Source organism: Cryptomeria japonica, chromosome 5, assembly GCF_030272615.1.
Source record: "Cryptomeria japonica chromosome 5, Sugi_1.0, whole genome shotgun sequence".
Lineage (NCBI taxonomy): Eukaryota > Viridiplantae > Streptophyta > Pinopsida > Cupressales > Cupressaceae > Cryptomeria > Cryptomeria japonica.
Genome location: NC_081409.1, coordinates 560647627 through 560669880, shown reverse-complemented (window position 1 = coordinate 560669880; position 22254 = coordinate 560647627).

Here is a 22254-nt window from a genome sequence, read left to right as displayed (position 1 = left end):
GTTTTGATCTCCATTCTTCCTATCTCCATTGATCTTGCTTGATATATTTGCTCTCAGATTTTTATATGCACAAGAGCTCAACAAAGAACGGAATGTGGTTGCAAGTAGGATCGTAGTGTAGTCGAGTTGCATGAAAGATCATTAGCATGAGTGATTAGGTCATTAGGGTTTGATAATGAAGGAAGCATCTCCTTATATAGAAGACACTATATGAAATGGAGGGATAAGATTGAGAGGTGTAAAAAGGAGGTCGGCTAGGATTAGAGGGTAGGTAAAAGAAATACCAAAATAATGAAAGGGGTAGGTAGTGTAGGAATTAAGAGATGAATGACATGTGTCATGGGTAGAAAAAGCTAATGAATTAATTAAATAAATAAATATTTATTTAATTAATAGAAGAAGTAGGATAATTAAATAAATAAAATATTTATTTAATTTAGGAAAAGGATAATTTAAATAAATAAATGTATTTATTTAAATGAGAAATAAGGCTAGAAGAGGATAAATGAATTAATTAAATAAATAAAGATTTATTTAATTAATAGAAGAATTAGGCTTAGGTAATTAAATAAATAAAATTTATTTATTTAGACTGGACAATTTTAGGTGTCTACATTTTGCCCCTCTTTGAGACAATGCGGCTTGTCGCGTTGTTTCAAAGAAGATAAGATGAACTGATACAGAGTTGCCCCAGAATGGGAATGATATGCCCCCTCGAGATATTGGATGAAAATGTCTGAAAAGATTGCAGACAATCTCTCGATAAGAAAGAAAGGCTAGAATGGACAGACCGGATAAAGTGACAGAGTCACGGGATGAAGAAGACTGACTCGGGAAATGAAGGCAAGGGCTAGGGTAGGCTATAAGATAGACCACGGCCAAGCATCAGTCCCCATGGAAATCTCCCCATGGCGAACTTAGTATCTCTTCCAAGTATCCGAACTTGTCCTTCTCAAGCAACTAGAAGGGTTTTTGGCCTCTAAAAACAAGGTGTGTAGTAAGGATTTCTGTTAAGTGTTACTCCTTGATGTCACGCAAGCGTGATTGAGACATTAATCCCATCAAGATATCAAACAAATGTAGTCGCGCAAGCATGATTTAGACCAAGAGGCCCTACTTAGATGTTGATATGAGAAAGAGTTCAAGGGTCATCACTTCCCAAGTAACTGCAATTCCCACGTAACACTTCCTTCAAAGATTTCACTCATCAGGTATTTTTTTATAGTGAGTTAGAATGCCAAGGAATTCTAGCCGTACTCACTTTGGGTCGTTCCCTTCTCACGATTATCACTTGCTTGCAAAAGCAAAGTGGTCGGGAAGGCAGGCCCTCTAAAGGAGACACACAATCAAAGACAAAAGCATGGTATCGAAGATCTAGATTTCTGATCACCCTAAAAGGATGAGAGCATACTCTCCTACTCCAATGTCACACTCAACAATCAAATCAAGCATAGATTCATTCCATCCTACTTAAAAATCACTAGGTGCCTAAAAACATTTAAAGACAAACACCAAGTTTAGTTGTTTCTCCAAGGCAACCTGCAAAACCCAAGTTAGGAGTTTGATTTGTTGTCTTTGACTATCAATTCTGCATAACACATGTTAGTAGTTTGATTTATTGTCTTTGCCATGCGTATGCTAAGATTCTGCACAGATAATTAGTACCAAAATCCAAAGCATAGAAAACAGAATGCAAAAACTAAACAAATTTCAAATAAAACACTGCATTTTTACCCCTGTTCTGGACTTTACACAGGCGCAGAACTCAGGACACGGGCGCAGAATGCTGGACACAAGCGCAGAATGTCTTCTACACAGGTGCAGAATGCTCAACACAAGCGCAGGATGCAGGACACAGGCGCAGAAGTCTCCAGAAAACCCTGCACGACCCTTTTTTGGGGTTTTTTGGCCTACAAATCAACTTGAAAGCACTCAAAACACCATAAAGAGGTTAGAAGGTTAGTGTTCACATCAGGTTCACCAATTAATGTAGGTTAGGAAATAGGAAATCATCACAAGACAAGATAAACATAATAGCTCAATCACAAAAGCATTCATTGCAATGATCTATCCTAAACAACACTCAATAGAGACATGAAATAAAAACATTCAAAACTATAATTTAAGCAAACCATAGGTATGATTTGAATGCTCCTTCATGTGGCTCCATTTTTCTTCTTTCCTCTTCAAATGGTTTGGTTGTGGATCTCACCTACAAGTGCACACACAAAATTGAAAGCAAGTAGACGAGATTTTTGATCAAGAATACTAGAAGCGTAAATTCGATAGTCTGATTACCAATTAGCTTTGATTGATGAAGATCATCCAATTTATAGAGGAATTGGAGAGATGACAAGATTAGCATGATTCAATTCAAATGGAAATTGCAAATCAATTATGTCAATTATGACAAATTATGACAAATTATGCACTTTCTATGCAAAATTTGTTGATTGATAATTTATGACAAATTATGACAACTTCTATGTCAAAATTGATTGATTGTCAATTATGACAAATTTATGACAAATTGACATATCATTTCAATGAATTTAGGAGAGAAATAGGAGGAAATTGAAATTAGGAATTAGAAAATTAAGAAATTAGAGAATGAGGAAATTAGGAATTAGGTAAATTAATTAATAATTTGTCATTTATTAATTAATTCACAAAGAGGAATAATTAGCCAATTAAATGAACATTTAATTGCAATGAGAAGACTTAGGATAAATAAATAATTTATTAATCCTAAAGGAGGAAATGACAAAACCAGGTTAAATGATTAAATCATAAAACCCTAGAAGACGAATTAGCAATGCGAAAATGACAATTAGGTCTTGATGAAAGATAATTGATTTGATCATGATTTGATTTTGGATTGATAAATGACCAATGTGATAAATGATTTGACTGATAAATGCGCCAATTGATGAGGAACAATGACAAATTGATCCAAATTGACATGATTGAGATGGATGACGATCGATGACAAATTGATCGCAAAATGACAAAATCGACAAGAGGACAAGAATTGGCGACAAAATAGATTGCAAAATGACAATATTGAAAAATGACCACAATTGATGATAAATTGATCGCCAGATGACAAGATTGATAAGAGGACAATGATCGATGACAAATCGATCGCAAGATTGATAGGACAAAACCCTAATTATGATTGATGATGTCCAAAATGATGACAAATAAGCACGCACATTGATGCAATAGGATAAAATTGATCAAAATCATGATTGGATAGTATTGTCGACAAGACCAAATTCGAGAGTGAGATAAATGAAGAATGTAGAAGAAAGACTCGATGTTCGCAAATGATAAAAACCAAGTACGAATCATAGGAGAAATGTTAATGCGATGCAAAAACCTAAAATGAGGCAATGCACAAATGTTAAAGTATGACTCCGCAAGCGTTGACCATTTTTAGGTGTCTACACCATCACCTCCATTATCACTCCCACTCCATCTAAGCTTAAACTTGTACACCTCAAACTTATTGACTGGGGCCAATGAGGACAACCTATTCTTTACATTTGTGTTGATGATGATGCTCTCCTGGAACTACTCAACATGTAAGACCTTGAGAACCACACTTCTGTCAATGGGATTTAGCTTCATCTGAAAGCATACTTTGGTAGTCAGGTCAACTCCCTTAGTAGCAAAAATGAAAATAAATAGAAAAATCAAAAGTCCCTTGGTGAGAACCTCTCTAAGGCACCTTCAAACGCAAAAAAAGTAAAAATAAAGGACACATCTTCTAGTGAAAACCTGGATCAGGCACTAGAAGATGGGGGTCTTGACTTGTCTACCATGGTTCCACCATATCAGAAAAAATCCCTTCTACTCATTGAGGAAATAGACATAATCAATTTGGGCACAGAAGACACTCTGAAGAATATGCTCATATTCAAGTCTCTAATGGATCAAGAAAGAAAGAACTTTATGAGTTTCTTAGATGAGACAAAAATCAATTTCACTTGGTTGTATGTTAACATGTCAGGCCTTGATTCGGAATTGGTAGTACATAATCTTCTTGTTTCACCAGATACCAAACCCATTAAACAAAAGCTATGCAATGCATCCTCATATTGCCCTCCTAGTCAAAGCATAACTACAAAAGATGTTGGATGTTAGTTTCGTCAAACCCATAGACTATATTGAATGGGTTTCAAATATTGTACTTGTTGGCAAACTCGTTGGGGGAATCAGAAACTGTACCAACTTCAGAGACCTTAATAAAGCATGTGTGAAGGATGATTTCCCTTTACCCAATATAGATATGATAATGGACTTGACGATAGGACATGAGATGCTCTTCCTAATGGATGGTTTTTCTGGATATAATCAAATCAGAATTGTAGAAGAAGATCAACATAAGATGACATTCACAATCCCTTGGGGTACCTTTTGGTATCAATTCATGCCCTTTGGTATTAAAAATGTAGGAGCTACATATCAAAGAGAGATGACCACCATCTTCCATGACCTTTTACACAACATAATGGAAGACTATGTAGATGATCTCCTAGGGAAATCAAAAATAAGAGAAGAGCATATTTCAGTCATAAGGAAGATTTTTGAGAGACTTGAGAAATATAAGTTATGCATAAATCCTAAAAAGCATGTCTTTGGGGTTACATCAGGAAAGCTCCTAGGGTTTATAGTCTCTCATAGAGGCATTGAGGTGGATCTTGTAAAAGTGAAAGCTATAATAGAAATGCTTCCTCTGAAAATACTTAGACAATTACTTAGCCTACAAGGAAAGCTTTAGTCCATTCGCAGATTCATTTCACAACTAGTAGATAAGTATCACCCATTTGCGCATCTCCTATGCAAAGACACTAAATTCAAATGGGACTGCCTATGTCAAATGACCTTCGACAAACTGAAAGAATACTTGACCTCCCCTCTAGTATTGTTGCCTTCGATTCTAGGACAACCCCTTCTTTTATACATATCGGCAACTATAGTGGCACTGCGGCATCAATAGCACAAATAAATGACAAAGGCAAAGAGCATGTAATTTACTACATCAGTCACACTCTTGTATGGTATGAGATCAATTATACCCCCATAGAAAGAGCTTGCCTTGCATTGGTCTTCAACACACACAAACTACAACACTATATGCTCAACAAAAAGACTAAGCTGATAGCAAAGATCGATCCCTTAAAATATTTGTTGTCTAAAGAAACTCTCACTGGACATACAGCTAAATGGGTCATGCTCTTGGGTGAATTTAACATTGAATATGTAGAACAAAAAGCAATCAAAATACAAGTCATAGCAAATCAACTAGCTGACACCCCCGTACAAGTTGATCACCCCCTTATCACAAAATTCCCTAACAATTCCATAATGACTATCACCACATCATCAAAATGGTAGTTATCTTTTGATGGCTCCTGCACACAAAATGGATCAGGGGCAGGTATTTTGCTAGTAAGACCTCAATGGGACTACATACCAAAGTCATACAAGATAGCCTTTGCTTGTACCAACAATATAGCGAAGTATGAGGCATTAATTATTGGGCTTCGTTTGGCTATCCAATGAAAGATAAAAGAAATATAGGTCTATGGTGATTCTCAATGTGTCATAAAATAGGTAAATGACGAATACCAGACAAAGGATGACAAGTTACTTCCTTATCGCAACATGGTTGAGTATCTTAAGCGACACTTCACTGTCATTTTGTTTGATCAAATCCCAAGGACAAATAATAGAGTTGTTGATGCTATGGCTACGATGGTTCCCTTTTGTAGATGTCGACAAATAGTTGGAAGTGTGAGTTCTTGGTTGAGCAACTCCTAACTCCAGCATATGATGCCCCCAAATCCAAAATGGTGTGTGTCCTTATTAGTCTTGACTCCCCATGATATCAAGAAACCTTCACCTACCTACAAGACAATAGCATCTCTCCACACCTCATTAAAACCCAACAACAAACCTTCATCCGTTGATCTGCTCGATACACTATCCTTGGTGACACCCTATTTGAAAGGCATTTTGATGGATCCCTCCTAAGGTGTTTAGACAAAGAGGAGGTTGAGTGGGCACTATGGGAAGTGCACAAATGTATCTATGGAGCATACTCAAGTGGCCTCACATCAGCTAAGAAACTCTTGCACACGGGATACTATTGGCCTACAATGGAAGAAGATGCATATCACTATGTGAAGAAATGTATCCCCTATCAGAAACACGATGACAAAATTCATGCACCCTCTCAGGATCTACACGTGTTTATCACACCTTGGCCCTTCTCTTAGTAGGGTCTTGATCTCATAGGGAAAATCCACCTTGTCTCATCCAATGGGCATCAATTCATAATCACTGCTACAGAATACTTCACTGAGTGGGTGGAATCCATACCCCTCACCTTCACAACTGGCAAATGGATTTCCAACTTTATCTTGAACTACCTCATCTGCCTCTATGGAATCCCTAAGATAATCATTAGAGATAATGGCAAACCTTTCAAGAACCAAGATGTTAAAGAATTATGCCAGAAGTTTTCCATACAACACCACTTTTCCACTCCATATTATCCACAAAGTAATGGTCAAGCTGAGCCTTTCAATAAAACCCTTATCAAAATCCTCAAGAAAATAAACAATGAAGTTGGCCGCGATTGGCACTTGCAACTCCATCTTTCCCTCTAGGCCTATCGCACAAGCATTCACACACCCACAACAACTACCCCATATTCCTTAGTCTTTGGCTTCAAAGTTGTCCTCCCCCTTGAGATAGAGATTTCTTTAGTACGAGTCTCCCTATAAAACTTTTTGTCCACTACTTAAATGAATATTTAATATTTATTTAATATACTAATATTCCTCTATTAATAAAATTTACATTTAATTAATTCACCTTAGCCTATTCTTCTATTCTAGTTAAATAAATTTCACTGATTACTAACTATAGTCCAAATTATTAAATAAATTTATTTAATTCCCCTTTCCTCTTATTTAAATAAATTATCATTTATTTAAAAATCTCAAACCAAATCCCTATTTAAATAAATAATTATTTATTTAAAAATCCCCATCCACTTGCATTCTCCTACAAATGCAAGTTGCACTCCCTATTTTAATTAAATAAAATATTTAATTAAAAAATCCTATTTATCCTGACCCACTTGCTCATTAACCTCCTTCTAGATTCTTCAAACCTCCTTCCAGATTCTTATAACCCTTTCTAAATTAGCCTAATATCCTTTCTAAACATTTGCACAATCCTAATCCCAACTTAACCCCCAACCCATCATCTCACACATGGACTCTTACAGAGTCTTAAATTCTTTGCTTCTTCAACACATTAACCCACATGCGTCTTGAACCTTTATTCAAGGCTTAACCGTGGGTAAACCTTGCACAAAAGTTTACCCATTGGATAATAACTTTACCCTTGGATAAAATATTTATCCTATAACCCCAACCACATGAGGTTACCCTCATGTCTTCTCAAGCATTAAATTATCCTTCCCTCTCCTCTCAAGCCCTCTCATATTGACACTTGTCAACATGGGATTGGTTTGAATACTATCACATGGATAAAGAATCATGAAATCCTAGCCCTCCATAAAGCAGATCAATCTTGACCCTCCAATTCACTATTTTTCCTATAAATAGAGCCTCGTTCCTCAAGCAAAGGAGGAAGCATTTTAGCATTGTAACTATAATTGCATTCACTCTTAATCTTTCTCATAGCATTACTCTTTTGCATTAGCATAGCATTAGTGTTTCATTTTCAACCATCTTGAATCTCCATCTGGCATCCATGGTTAGTGCTAAAAACTGAGAGCTACACTCATTTGGATTTTGGAGAGGAGAGAAACAAGGGAGAAGCAACAATGGCATCATGGAAGCATCTTAGAGAGTCTCTTCTCCTTTCTTTTTATTTTGCTCATGCTTCATTTGTATGCTTTTAAATCTCTTTTGATGTGTATCTAAAATATTTTTGTTTGTTTGTTTTGGGTTTTATGATTGGAAACTAACATGCTAACACTTGAACCTTGTCTTTGGCTTGTCCCCTTTTCCATGTATCATTTTGGTGAACTCAACGTGAATCCAAAACTAAGAAGTTAAAATTTTAACTAACCCTTTTGAAATTTGCAGATTTTCACACACAGGTTGCACTTTAGCGCCTTCATCACCAAGATTAGTGCCTTTGTCACGCGTTCTAGCACCTTTAACCTGCCTTGCTGCTTAGCATTGTAGCACTTTTGTTGAATATTCTAGCTCTTTTGATCTACTTTAGTGCTTTTGTAGCTTGTTGTAGTACTTTTGGGTTATTATAGTGCTTTTGTTATCTGTTTGGCGCTTTTGTTTCCAGTCTTAGTTTAGCGCTTTTGTAATGGATAAAGAGCTAATTTTGTAACCTGAAGGAAGTTTTTAGGCTTTTGAGCCCACCATATTGGACTAATATTTCATGGGTTTTTGCAGGTATTAAAATTTGTTGCAGGGTCGAAGGAGGTAGTCTAAAATCTTAAATTTATTTCTTTTAAGTTTTCTTTTATAAAGGGGCTTAAAAAGAATTCATGTTTTATTTTTCTTACAAAGGCTTAAAAAGAACCTCACTAATCAGTTGGTGCTTAAGAACAATTTCACTTATTCTTGTGTTTTAAAAAGAATCCCATTTTTCTTTCTTGAAAAGAGCTAAAAAAGAACCACAATCCACACTTACTTAGGGGCATTCTAAAAAGAACAAATAAACTTTGCTTTCTTTTGTTACAAAGGGGGTAAAACAATCACATTGTATCTTGAAAAATTAAAAAGAACAAGCCACTTTTATTTCATCAATCTCAAGTTTTTATTGCAAAGGGTTTCAAAGTTTTCAAAGTCGATTATTACAATTTTTGAGACATTCACTATTGTTATTTTGAATTAAAAAGAACATCATGTTTGTTGGAGCAACATCTCCAAATAGCAATTACATCACATTGCAATGAGGGATTAAAAGGAACAACTTGTATTTGTGTTTGAAAGTGATAGGTATATGCTTTCCCCTTCATTGAGTGATCAAAAAGACAAACTCACTATTTATTTGCTTTCTTTTATTTCTTGCAATAAGATAAAACCTTTAGCAGGTCTACCCTCCCGAGAAGCCCATAAGGCCAATGAGAGGGGAATGACCTAAGTGGGGAACAACTAATGCCAAGTAATCCAGCCCACTATAATCAAATGTGGATTGTGATGAAAATCACATCCAACGGTAGTTTTGCATTGATAGTCTTCCCCTAGTATCCTTGAGATACATAAAGCCTTTGTTCTAAAGGTTGGGAAGTCTCCTAAGAGACTTTATTTTTGACGCACCGAACAAAATCCTTTCTACAAACCGTAAGCATAGAATCCAATCTGAGTCAATTAGCCAAACATTTGTAATATCATAGTGCAAGGGTGGGGAAGAATCCACCCCCAAGACACTCACCATATATCTCCCAAGAAAACGATCTAATTGAGGAGCAATTCTTTTTGGTTCAAATTCTAGAAAAAGGCAAAAAAAAAATGGGCGCACCTTAGAGTGTGACAGGGCTATTTGAGTTGACAGATTATCAAGTTTGGGATATTGATATTAGGAATGACCTTTTTGACAATAGTAGAGTCTGAATGATTTGTCTTTCGTCTGTTCAAAATACCTATGAAAACAAAAGGGCATTTGAAAATATCCTTGAGCGGATTTGAAAAGATCCTAAACATACACATTTCATTGAATTCAAAAGAAAATAAGAGTTTTTACATGTGCTTGTGTGCTTGCCGTGTCTTCTTGTCAAAGAAATCAACCATTTGAAATAAGTTACATCCCCACAATGATCTAAACAACCAAAACAACATTCTTGAAAAAACCATCAATGCTTTGTGTTTGGAAATCTCTCAAATACACCAAGAAATCAATTTATCGGCACACCAAAAAGAAGCAAAGTGAAAATAAAATCCAAAAGAGAAGAAGTTTCTTGTACAAAAACTGTAAGTTGTTAAAACATCGCACCTTCATCCATAGATATCATGATTTTAGTTATGTTTTCACCGACGATTTTGAACTAGAACCCCTTGCATCACAAGCTTTTTTTCAAAGAAGAGCTTTATTAGATAAACACAATCACGATCAACACATTCATCTATGATACATTCCACAAGTTGTAATCACCTATTAGAGCTTCAAAGGTTACATCTCTTCCATATTTCATCTTCTTAAAATCATTCCCTAATCTTCCATATTTCATAAGATTTCTATATTTCATCTTCACTCATCTCAAAATAACTCATCATTTTTAAAAAGATCATCACATTTCCCAATACACACATCTTCCAAATTCCAAATCAAGTCATCCTAACATTTCCATATTTCATATTCATATTTCTGAAATCATATATCTTCCATAATCACACTTCAAATTTCATATTTCAAAATCATTTCCAAATAATACTCCAATTTCACCATGTTTCATAAGTTATTTTCTTAAAAATTCCATAAGTCATTTTCTAAAGCTTTCATCTTCCACAAATTAAATTCAAATCTTGCCAAAATATCAAACATCATAATCATTTCTTCCATCTTTCTCAAACCAAAATCAAGACATCATAATCATTTATTCCATCCTTCTCACTTCAAAATCATTTCCAAAATTAAATCTATCAAATTCATAGTCCCTTAGTCAAAATTCCAAGGTTCATATTCATTTCAAAGTTCACATTACAAACACATCCCACTCTCAACACACAAAGGCTTTCTCCTTAGTTCTTTTGGCATATTGCTAATCACATCAACAACAAAAACATTCTCTAGTGTGTCTCTACATCTAGGATCAATCATCCTAAGGGGCATTACTAAGCATCTATATAGGTTAAAACTAGTTCATGATTGCATCCTCTCATAGTTAGGTAGTTTATGCTTTTAAAGCCTTGCTACACCTAATCTCATAATTGTTGAAAACCAAACAAAGCAATATTTAAAGGATTTCACTAAGATCCAAACCTTAGTAAAAGAGATCACTCATCCATCAAAATTTCATCATAAAATCTTGGAATCATAAGAAGGAGATTAAACACCCACTTTTCACACACCTCACGTCCACAAAAACAAACATGGCTAGGACTAGGTCTCAAACTCAAAGACAACTGCAAAATTAAATATGGGAAGAAGAAGAGGATGTTAACCCCTTTTAGAAAGAGAAGTCCCTGACACTCCTACACAAGTACAAATATAAGAAGCTACTAGTAATCCCAAATTCAATAGACTCTTCGAGGAAATTCTTAGGGGGAATGTTGATGCCCATTTATTAAGACTTGCTCAAGAGGGAGAAAAACTCCCACCAGACTTTGACGTGTCACAACTTAGGGACGCACCGGAACAAGTCCAACATAGCCATTGACAAGAAAGAAATCAAAATGATAGGAGGGCGAGAAATACCCACAACTATGATGATAACTATCAACAAGGGAATGACCCGCCTCCTCCTATAGAAATGGATATGTTGAGACAACAAATACAGGACCTTGCACAAGAAGTCAATTTGGAAGGTCACAAAAACAATACGCTCTCAAAGATATCTATCCCTATCCATTTGATAGGAACATGATCATGCCTCCTTTCCCACATAATTTTGACACACCAAAATTTGACAAATACAAAGGGAAAGGAGATCCAAGGGACCATGTGAGAGAATTTTACTCTGCATGCTTAGAGGTGGAATATGAAAAAACATATTTAATGTGCCTTATCCCTCAAAGTTTAGCCGGATCGGCCATGCAATGGTTTTCACATTTGCCCAGCGGAATATGAACATTTGAGGACCTAGTACAAAAATTTATCACTCATCATTCACATAACATAGAATGTGATGTCTCTGTGGCTGATCTATGCAATACCAAACAAAATAATGGGGAATTATTCTCAACATTCTTACCAAGATGGAGACACCTTTCTAGTAGAAGTTCCTTCCCCATTCCAGAGAAACAATTAGTGGAAATTTTCATTTCAAACTTAAATGAAGAGATGGAATTCTACTTAGACATCAAATGTTCGCACACTTTCAAAGACGTGATAGCTCAAGGGCTTAAGATCAAGAAAACCCCTATCAAAAAGGGACTTGTCAAAATATACAAAGACAACAACGATGGTCCACGACCAGCCTACAATAGTGACGAATGCAAATTTTGGGCCAAGAACAAAAACATTGTTAACGATGGTGTTGTAGATGCAAGAACTATCAAAATCGCCCAACCCATAGTCAAAATTATGGGACAAATAGATAATTGTAACAAAAACACTACCAACCAAGGAAACCCCCAAAACAATCAAGGCAATCAAACTCCCAACACACAGCAAGAGGCACCTAAAAAATAGGTACCCTACCTACAAACCCAATTGAACATACACATCCTTGGGAGAACCTCTTGAAAATATATTATGGCAACTCATATCTTCCGATCTAATCACATTTCCTAAGACATCAAACTATGAAGCACAGGTAAAACCTTCATGGTGGAGAGATAATGAGTATTGTGAATTTCACAAGGGAAAAGGACACAAAACAAACAGCTACCATCAGTTAAAAGATATCGTCCAAGACCTCATGGATGGACACAATAAAAATACTTCCAATATAGATCATACCATGTTTAATAATTCTCTCCCATCCTATGAAAAAGGAGGTCCCTCCCATTAAGATAAGAACCAAGATAACACGATGAACTATACATGAGCACGATATACCTATATTGCTAATAACCTTTATGATGTGAATGAACAAGTTGCGGCCATTACAATGAAAGGAAAAGATACAACATGCAACATTGTTACACATCGTAGCAATATCACTGTACAAGGAGCTCCATCAAGAGCGACATAAGTGCCCAAAAATTATAACCTTGTGGATCAATTAGATAAGATGCCTGCACTCATTTCTATACTAGAGCTTTTGCACCTATCACCCTCACATAAAACCATCTTGGACCAAGCTCTCCAAGTGTCAATTCCATCCAACCTCAATAAAGATCAATTTCAAGCCATCGTTGGAAGTCTCAAATCATCACCATGTCTCACTTTTGTTGAGAATGATGATGCATCCTTTCAACAGCCACATAGCACCCCTCTCCATATTGAGAGATTCATACATAAAATAGAATCAAATGAGTCTTGATTGACAATGGAGTCAGCCTTAAAATTTGCACATTACAGTTAATCACAGCCTTGGGGTATGCAACAGAAGCAGTTGATGCCCAAAAGAGGATCACCATCAAGGCCTATGACGATGCAGAATGCTCCTCCAAAGGGTGTGTTACTTTACCAGTAAGGGTAGGACCTGTGGTGAAGAATGTGGTTTGTCAAGTCCTAGATATCCCTCTTCCATATAATCTCCTATTAGGTAGACCATGGCTTCATGCCATGCAAGCAGTACCCTCCACCACCTACCATCAAGGCATCAAGTTTCTACATAATGAAGTAGAGATTACCATCCTTGGTGATGCTAACCCATTTGCCTTTTGCAACAATATCAGACATCAACTTGATGTCATAGTACCCAACAATAGAGAAGCCACTACCTCATCATCTTACATCCACTCCTCACCAGTACACCGATCCCTACACCCAAACAAGAGAAGTTGAAAATGAAGGTAAAGGATGAAGGCACATGAGAGTATAACATTAGCCAAATTTTATGTGTTGGCCAACTATCCCTATCACCTAGGACTCATGGAAAAAAACAAATATCCCTCAAGCCACCTATTATAACCAATACTGATACACTTGATGGATTCATCCCAGGGAGGTCACAGGAGAAAGAAACTATTGATGAAGACTTGGAAAGATGGATCTACATAGACCCTTCTGATCAAGGTAAACAACAAATCAAGATCCCTACAGAGAGGTATGGTAAAGGTTTTACCATGATTCAAAAGATGGGCTATGATGGACATAGTGCATTAGGATCCCACAAACAAGATGTACAAGTGCCATTGCAACCCTTGATATAAACACGAGATAAAACGAGACTCAAATTCCACTCTGGTTCAGGAGGCTCTTCTAATCTCAGTCTTACATGCAAAAAAAGGAAGATAATTTATAAATGCATCTCTTCCAAAAGCAAGATAATGACCATTATAGACCAACCTACAACACCAAAAAAGCCAAGTCATGCAATCACTTCTCACTCAAAGTCCACACATGTAACACACCAACAAAAGGGTTATATTGCACAAAGGTCAATTACTTCTAGGTTTCCACTTATGTACATCTTAGATATCCAAGCAACACTAGCAATCCCATCAGATAACACACCTATAGCAGCTATTGACAAACTTTTTTAATCTGCATACATCCCGATAATATACAGTGACAAATTTATACAAAGTGATTCAAAAATGAATTCACATGAATATGAATGGGGTTCTTTACCTTCACATGAATCTGAAGAGGAGTCTCTTGAAACTTTTAAAGATAAGGCAGTTGACGAAGATCCATGGATCAAAACTTTTTGGAATCCAAATACTGAAGATACTTCAAGGGCAGATAGGTCACCTCCCTAGCTTGATTACGAAGAGGGCAGTACTGTCGATGACCTTGATACTTCCATCCTCACCATAACTGATGCATCTTATGAAGTCAACCTTATTGATGAGGTAATGCCAATAATCCACTCCCACCTCATTGAATGGAACTAGCAAACTTCCCCATGCCTTGACACTTTCCAAAACGATGAGGCAATCATAGACTTTCTTGAATTACGGGATAACGTGCCAAGTGGGGATCACAAAGCTGGGTATGCTATTGAACTTAAGAGCATGGATTACTTTGGAGAGAAATCCAAACCTTTCAGTCCCAAAAATATTACAATCAAAACATGATCCTCAAGTGAAAATCACACTATGGCACTTTTGGATCCCAAAATAGTAAAAACAAAGGACGAATCCAAGGGTGAAAACCTCTCTAAGGCACCTAAGGATGGAAGGTTTGACATTATCCCTTTTAGCACAAATCAAGAGAGATCATCTATTCTCACTGAAGAGACAAAAGAGGTCAATCTGGGGGCACCAAAAAATACACACATAATACATCTAGCAGAATCATTAACTCCAGCAAAAGATCCTAATTTTATCAAATTTTTCAAGAAGAGACAGATCAATTTTGCATGGTCTTATGCAGACATGCTAGGGCTCAATCCAAAGATAATAATGCATCATTTGATAGTAGCAAAAAAAGCAAAACCAGTAAAACAAAAGCTTGGAAAGATGCATCCTCATATCGCATTGTTAGTAAAAGAAAAACTCAAGAAGCTATTAGATGTTGGCTTCATAAGACCCACTGATTATGAAAAATGGATCTCCAACATTGTCCCAATGGCCAAACTAAATGGGGGAATTTGTATATGCACATATTTCATAGATATAAACAATGCATGTCCTAAAGACGATTTCCCTCTACCCAATATTGATATGATCGTGGACCTCACAACAAAACATGCAATGCTATCACTCATGGATGGATTCTTAGGATACAACTAGATAAATATCACCCTAGAGGATCAACAAGAGAGTGCTTTCACATGCCCTTGGGGAACATACTGTTGGAATGTGATGTCATTCGGTCTCAAGAATGTAGGAGCTACATATCAAAGGGAAATGACTACCATCTTCCATAACATGATGCATACACTAATGGAAGACTATGTTGATGATTTACTGGAGAAATCATTAACAAGAGAGGGTCACCTCGCAATGTTGGACAAAATTTTCACTAGATTGGAGCAATATAATGTATGCCTAAATCCAAAGAAGTGTGTTTTTGGAGTAACCTCTGGGAAACTCCTAGGATACATTGTCTCAAATAAAGGAATTAAGGTTGATCCTGCAAAGTTCAAAGCAATCATGGAGATGCCAAATCCTAAGAACATCAGTCAGTTGAGGACATTACAAAGGAAGCTACAGTCTATACGGTGGTTCATTGCACAATTGGCTAACAAATGTCATCTCTTCACACATCTACTTCATAAGAATGTTTGTTTCAAATGGGAAGAGAATTGTCAGCAAACATTCCAACAGCTTAAGGACTACATGATGACGCCACCATTGCCATCACCACCATCTCCAGGTAAGCCATTATTGTTATACATATCAGCTATAACTATGGCCTTAGAAGTATTATTAGAACAACACAATGCAGAAGGAAAAGAATGTGCAGTATACTACATCTCTAGGGCACTAGTAGGGTTTGAACTCAATTATACCCCTGTAGACACATAAATTTGTCCACTTAATTAAATAAACATTTAATATATATTTGATTATTTAAACCATCAATCAACAATTAATTAAATAAATATTTAATTAATTCATCTTGAACCTCTTCTCCTATTAATTAAATAAATTATTCAATTTATTTAAATTAATTCATTAAACCATATTCTAACAATTAATTAAATGAATAAAGCATATTTGTTTAATTAATCCCCTCTCCACATTTAAAATAAATAAATATTTATTTAAATCTCCAAATCCTACCCCACTTGCATTCTCCTACAAATGCAAGTTGCACCAATAAATAGATTTCATTTCTAAATAAAATCCTATTTTCTCTCACCCACCAAACCCACTTGCCTCTTAAACCCCTTCTAGATTCTTCTAATCCATTCCAATTTAGCCTAATTCATCTCCTAATTATTGTCACATTCCTAAGCAAAGAGAAGTCACTTCTCAAAGCCTCCAAAGTCTTTGAAATGCATTAAAGGCTTTTTATCCTTCAACAAGTTAACCCCCAAAGTCTTCCAAACCATTTATGGCTCTTACATAACCATTAATGGTTAACTCAACTTGCCCACATGGTTAGAGGCTTTCCCTCTAACTCAACCCTCATTTAACTCATGGGTCTCTTCAATCATTCATTTCTTTGACCATGGGTGTCCCCATTAACTCTTGCACAAGAGTTTATCTATTGGATAAAAGCAATTACCCTTGGATAAAAGCTTTATTCACTAACTCAAGCCTAACCAAACCCTCCTAGGGTAACCTTCATGTCATCTCAAGCATTTAATGCTTCTTCCCTCTCCTCTCAAGCCATCTCATGTTGACATTTGTCATCATGGGATTGGGTTGAAAGCCATCACATGGATCACAAACCCATCAATCCTAGCCCTTCACAAGCCCACTCAATTTTGACCATCCATTGCCCTATTTCCCCTATAAATAGAGCTCTCGTTCTTCATTTTCAAGATCAAAAGTCTTTTGTGCATCAAACTTATAGTCATTTTAGAGAGCATTAAGAAGCATTTGCATTGTTATTATACTAAGATTCACATAGACTAATTAGGAGCTTTCTCATAGTAAATCATTCACACTAGCATAAGCATTTGTTTTCATTTTTACAACCATCTTGAATATTCATATGACATCCATGGATAGTGCTAAAAGATGAGAGATACACTCATGTGGGACTTGGAGAGGAGAGGACCAAGAGAGGAACATCTATATGCATTTTGGGGAGCATCTTGGGGGGTCATCTTTCCCTTTTTCATTTATGTATGCTTCTTATTGTTTGCTTTATATCTCTCTTGATATGCATGTTAAGGTTTTTAAGTTCATTTTTATTTCATTTTGGTTGTGACTAATCTACTAACATTTGAACTTTTGTTTTGTGCCTTGTGCCCCTTTTATTGTGCATCATTTGGTAAACCCAACATGAATCAAACACGCAACCTTCTGATTCTGATTCTAACTTTGTTTTTTGTGATTTTCTTGAATGTTCACGCACAGGTTGCACTTTGACGCCTTTGTTCTACATTTTGGTGCCTTTGTCAGAGAGTTTTAGCGCTTTAGTTAGTGTTCTAGCACTTTTGCATATTAATCAACGCTTTTGTAATAATATAGCGCTTTTGCTCTTTGTCTGTCAGTTTTAATTCTGTCTAAAATTAATGATATAGTGCTTTTGTTAATAGTATAGCGTTTTTGTTAATAGTGTTGCGCTTTTGTTAGTACTTTGGCATTGTTGTCTGAAGTAGCACTTAGGTGTTCTCACAGAGTAGCGCTTTTGTTCCAGAGAGTTCGAAATTGTAACCGAAAAGTTGAATTTAGGCTTGTGGAAGCCCACGTAAGATCTTGGATTTTACTAACTTGTTTATTTGCAGGTTTTTAACGATTTCTTGCAGGTTGGAGGAGTTTAATTTAGGATTTTGATTTCATTTTAGCTTCTTTTCAAAAATTGGTTAAAAAGAATTCACATTTCCTCTTTTTCGGTAAAAAGAACCTCACATTATAGTTTTTGGTGCTTTAAAACAAATCAAAACTTGTCTTTTGGGCTTAAAAGGAACATCATTTGCAAATCTAAAATTTACAACTTTAACATTTCTTTTTGCAAATTCACACTTCAAATTTGGGCTAAAAAAGAACAAACAACTTGTTCATTTACTTACAAAAGCAATTTACTTTCAAAAAACATGCTTTCATTTTGTTGACCAGTATTTCACTTTCCTAGTTAGAAAACAAATTGCTTTGTGGAATAAAAAGAACACCATGTCTATTGGAGCAACATCTCCAAGTAGCAAATAGATCACATTGCAATAAAAAGGTTACAAAAACCAAGTGTCTTTTGTGTTTGGCACATTTGTGCAAATCTGTAGAGTGGCCCCAGCTCTAACACACACTATCCTCTCCCTTGGCTCTCATGGTCCTAGGTGCAAGAGAAAAGTGTTAGTAACACTCAAAATTTTCTATTTTTAAGAGAGGCTTTCCAAGGGACACATCACTCTTGGGACGACCTTGTGCAGTAAATCCTTCGAGCCACTATACAAATCAGGTGAGAGAAAGTTGTAGCCTTGGGTGTAGTTGTTCCTATGGACATATGGGCCCCATCTAGAGTTACAAGGCTCTTAAGTGAGTCACTACAGAATGAAATTATGTCCAAAGACATCGAACATTACTAGACACCTCTTATTTTAGAAGCCCACCCATTCTATTGATTTAGGATATTTGTAAAAAGTTCAATGCAAGAGCATAGATGGTTTTGCTTCCAAGATAATTACCATACATATTTCCTTGAGTAGGAACAGGGATTTTTTGAAAGGCTACTTGTAGCTTGATGAAAGTGGTGACTCCCCCATCAAAGGGATCATCTATCTGTTATGATCATGTAAGACTTAGTATATCACATCCTTACCTGCCACGACGGGATACATAAGGTATGTAGTACCAAAGTCAAAGAAATATCAAGATGTGGGCTGAAAATATCCCAACTAGCCATGACTTTAGGGATAAAAAGTGCTTGAGCTGTCTTTGTCTTGTTTCAGACCAGTAAAAATTTGGGCCGACTTTAGGCCTTGGGAACATACATACATTTATAAAGGGTCAAAGATTTCATGATTGGGTTGATTTAGACCCACACCTATTGTTCCTTTATTGAAAAGGGGTGAGACTATGTGTTTGTGTGCTTGTCGTGTTTTCTTGTCAAAGTATTCAGAACAATTGAAACAAAGTATCCATCCAACAAATATACATCAACATTGATAAACAAAACCACATCAACAATTGAAACATTGATCCGTTTGTATGACCATCACTCATATCTTGAGAAAAAGAAGTCTTCATCAAAAGACTAAATTGAAGAAGAGACAACTTGGTTCAAAAGCTCTTATCTGTTGGAAATATGCCACGAATTCTCTTGACCAGTGTTTGTTTCAATCGGTGTAACCTACCTCGATGGAACAGCTTGTGGGAAGGTATCACATTGTGCTTGCCCGATTGACTCTTCCTATCAAAGTAACCTTGGCCGATGAACTCGACTTCTCAGAGTGGTTGTCATTCACTACACTGAAGTCCCAATGTGTTAGCTATCTTCCGGTTGGAATGCTTCGCATAATGGAATAGTTGTTTATAAGTCATCCTGATGACCCGACGAAGTCGACTTCGGTCATTGGGTTAACATCGCTTATCGAGATTACTTGTTCAGAGCTATACCGATGACCCGATCGAGTCTCCTACTAATTATCAGGGATCGGGATTACTTGTTCGGAGCTATGTCGATACCCGATGAAGTCGCCTTCGGTGATCGGGTAGCATCGGCTATCGGGATTACTTGTTCAGCGCTATGTCAAAGTCTGATGGAGTCGTCTATTGCTAATTAGCGATCAGAATAACTCAAGAACATTCTCATTGATGGCCCAATGGAAGCATCTTAGGATATCAGAGATCAGGATAACTCGGAAGTAGTCTCACTGATGGCTCGATAGAGTCATCGGAGATCAAATGACTTGTGAAGCGATATGCCGATAGTCTGATGGGGTCATTGTGGTATTATCGGGAGATCGGGTGACTCACGAAGTGTTATGCCGATGACCGATGGAACCTTCTTTCTGAGACCGGTTAACAGGTGAGCAAGTCTATGACAATCGGATAGTTGTTGCTACACTGCCATGGCAAGATGCACGAAGTCTATCTCCTGTGACTTGGTGACCATGGTGGGTCCTAGTAAGAGAGTGGATGAGGTGAGTTAAAGGCCGAGTAGTTCCAGATGATCAGACGGTGATCAAGAATGATCTGACAGCGGCTGCTATACCGTGATGGGAAATAGCTCATTGGTTTATTCCCGTGACTTGGTGACCAAGTGGTGGGGCTCGACAAGTGAGCGATCTAGGTGCATTCCGAGTGGATAGTGAGGTCATGCTAAGGTGTCAGGGCAGGGACCCCGGAACCAATCAGAAGGTGTCACATGGCGGAGCACAGAGAGAGATTGAAGTATCATCAGAAGATCGAAAGAATTGGTTGTTCACTACATCGATGCCCAATGAGGTCGCCTTTGGCGATCAGGAGATTAGCGCAGTGCATTTGTGGTTTTTTCGATGGCCGATGGGAAGTATCCGACTGTGGATAGTCGCTCGGACCGAAGTCCAAAAGACCAATAGGCAAACACTTGAAATGTTTATGTTGGTGTATTTGAATACGAACTCCATCTTCGAGATGAATGTGGGATAATATTTTTTCCATGAATTCATGAATGCATAGGCTGTTATTGGAAAATTATGCTCCAAGGTCGATTGGTTTGGTAGATGGCAGTTGCTAGAGATGTAACCGATGAGCAGATGGGTGTGCATAAATACTGTGGTGGTAGCCGAAGAGAAAATATTGAAGTTGTAGAAGCCGAGCCGAGTAAAGGTGTCTGCATGTTGTGAGAACAAAGTTTTGAGAACAGAGTCCATAAAATAGGTGAGTACTTTATTATAACCATCTTGTTTACTGAATAAAGGGATCTCTTTTTGGTGGTGGTTTTTTTACCCGTAAGGGTTTTCCCATGTATATCTGATGTCTTTCTTTGGTGCTATTTTGTCTGATTAATCTTAATCTTTTGTCAGTGTTTATCTTAATGTAGTGCAAACTAAAATTAAAATACTTCCTTGCTTGCAAATCCCCTTAGAATTGACGTTAGGAGAGCGTTTTCTGTGCACTACTTTCCTTACAAGTGGTATCAAAGCCATTTAGTTGTGTTATCCTTGTCGGGTAGGGATGTTTGGTGTCAATTCTATTTTCAGTGGGAGTCTGACAGAGTATTTCATTTGCAGATTGAGATGGCAAACAAGTCTAGACAAGTGAAGATTGAGAAGTTCAACTATTTAAACTTTGAGTTGTGGAAACTCAAGATGGAAGATTTGCTAGTTGATCGAGATCTATGGTTTGTTGTGTCTCGACAAAAACCTTAAGGCATGAGGCAAGAAGACTGGGATCTTGCAGATAGAAAAGCCAGAGGATTGGGTAGACTCTGCTTGGCAGACTCTGTTCGATTAAATGTTCATGAAGAAAAGACTGCACATTTTCTGTGGAAGAAACTTGGAGATATCTATCAGGGGAAATCTCTAGTAAACAAGTTGTTCCTAAGGAAGAAGTTGTATTCCTTGAAGATGGATGAGAGTACATCTATTGCAAATCATCTCAATGTTTTCAACATGATGGTTGCTCAGCTAACTTTCGTGGGAGTCAAGATTGATGACAAGGATCGATGTATGCTTATGTTGTGTTCTCTACCTGACATATGGGATCATCTAATAATGGCCATTGGAAGCACAACAACCACTTTCAAGGTGGAAAAAGTGGTTGTTTCATTGTTGTTAGAAGAAACATGAAGGAAATCTTCTAAGATGGTCAAGGAGGCCCTTGTTGTTTGTGGCAAGACAGAGGACAAGAAGTCTAAATCCAAGTCAGAGGAAAGTTCCGCTCCTAGAAAGAAGTCCAAAGTGAAGTGTTGGAACTATGGGCAGGT